General features: G+C 49.0%; 1 protein-coding gene across 1 annotated transcript in view; it reads left to right on the top strand.

Moving 5' to 3' along the window:
• Positions 1–1,934, top strand: part of HIVEP1 (human immunodeficiency virus type I enhancer binding protein 1) — a 158,157-nt gene that overhangs the window by 841 nt on the left and 155,382 nt on the right. The window lies entirely within an intron of this gene.

Genomic DNA, 1,934 nt, shown 5'->3' with positions numbered 1-1,934 from the left:
GGCTCCGGGCGGGCTTGTGCCCTCGCCCGGCTGAGCCGCGAGAAGAGAAACGTGTGTGTGTGTTTGCGTCGAGCCTTTCGGTGACACTGCCCTTCCTGGAACCCCGCTCGCCGTGGGGGCTCCCGAGGCGTTGCCGGGGCCGGTAGGGGGCGCGGGGGCCGAGAGCGATGGCCCCCCGGGAGCCCCCCTTTGCCCGAGCATGGTCCCCCGCCCTCGTGGCTCCAGAATTGTTGACAGTTCGGACTGCAGTTTATCATTCTCGTTTGTCCTCGGCTTCAGTTTCCCCCCACGTTCCGTCGACTGGACACACGCTGAGAAGCCACGTCTGGCGAAATGACCGCAAAACAATTGAGCCGAAACAAACCGTAGTTTAGCTGGACTGATTTATCTGCATTCTGATATCCAGGACGTTAGAGTCGTAGGCAGAATGAGGAAAAGCCCCTGCATTTAGACTAGGAAACTTCGACATTGCGTATATATATTTTAAAAGTTTTTTGTAGTTTGCTGCTCAGGAAAACAGATGGGGATGACCCTTACCAATTATAATTCGGAATTGAAGGAATCTTCTATTAGAAAGTTCTTAGTAAAGCTAAATTCTAAACAAACACTGTGTTGACAGTATGTTGTGGTCAGCAACTGTTGGGTTAAGAGTTATTCATTCAGTTAGCATTTTTGACTTCCCAAGCGACCCCAACTCAATTCATTATCAAGGTACCTTTATTCTGACAGATTATTAGCTATTCTTTCACAGTTAAACGTATGTGTTTTTTTCTTTATCCAAACAGCCCAGTTGGGAATTTACCTTATATACTTTTTGCGATTGCAACTCACTGGCTGTCATTTCATTTTACAAAAGCGAGATGATTATATCACATTGAAAATAAAAATAAAAATTGCATTATTTCATTGTAAGCCAGGCGTTATTTCAGATTTACAGAGCTGGGTGATCTTTGCTCTTATAACCAAATTTAAGTTTTAGTGGGCTTATTTCTGCCTTTACATGACATTTTCTTTGGCTACAAATTCGCCATTACTGAGCGATTCCATTTTTCATCATGCCCATTCTGGTACTTTGAGCTTTTCTTAGCTCAAATGAGCTAGAGGTAGGATTTCCTCCGGGGAATTTTAGGGGTCAACCCTAGCAGGAAAAACCTAGACGCCTCTATGAAAGCCCAAGGGAACCAAACAATTCAAGTTCGCACAGATGGCCAGCTGTCTTGGTGGGTGTATGGTCGTTTAGCATTTTTATTCCTTAAAAGGGGAAAACAGTCTGATTTTATCCGAGAGTTTTCTTTGCATCAAAATTTCTGTTTGACCTTTTTCCTTCCAAGTTTGGGGTGGCCCATTAAGCCGGCCACTTTTGCCTGCTTCTCTAGGTGTCCGTGCGGAATTTCTGAGCCCCAAATTAGGTCTAATCGTGAAAAGTTCTTCGTGAGCCTGGTCCAGCCCCTCCTAATTTCTCTGCCAGGGACTTCCACTCCTGGCTTCCTCTACTGCTTTCTAGCAGCCGGGGTCAAACTCTGGCTTATGGTAATTGCTCCCTCTTCCCCTTTCACTCCTCCCCACGTCCCAGGAGCCGGGTCGGCCGCCCGGCCGCGCGGCCCCCTTCGCCTCGCCAAGTCCCGTCCCCGGTTCGCCCCACCCTGTCGGGCAGGCAGGGGTTAACTGCGCTCGCCGCGACGGCTCCGGGAAGCACCCGCGGGTGCCGGAGCGGCCTCTGGAATAACCTTGGCTTTCCTCGCTCTTTTCATAGCACATCCGCCACCCAAACGTGGTTTCAGTTCAGGGCTAGTAATGTGTCCCCTTCCACCCTCCAAACCAACACCCCGCCCCCCGCTGGGTTTTTTAAAAGTTGTTTTTCAAAGTTAATGAGCTTCAGTTTCACAATGACTTTCCCCTTCCTTTTACGCGTTGCTGAGGAAACCCCCTTGGGG

Source organism: Carlito syrichta, unplaced genomic scaffold, assembly GCF_000164805.1.
Source record: "Carlito syrichta isolate Samal-C Ts95f unplaced genomic scaffold, Tarsius_syrichta-2.0.1 Scaffold270142, whole genome shotgun sequence".
NCBI lineage: Eukaryota > Metazoa > Chordata > Mammalia > Primates > Tarsiidae > Carlito > Carlito syrichta.
The sequence above is the reverse complement of the archived record's forward strand: the minus strand, read 5'-3'. Positions and strand labels throughout refer to the sequence as shown.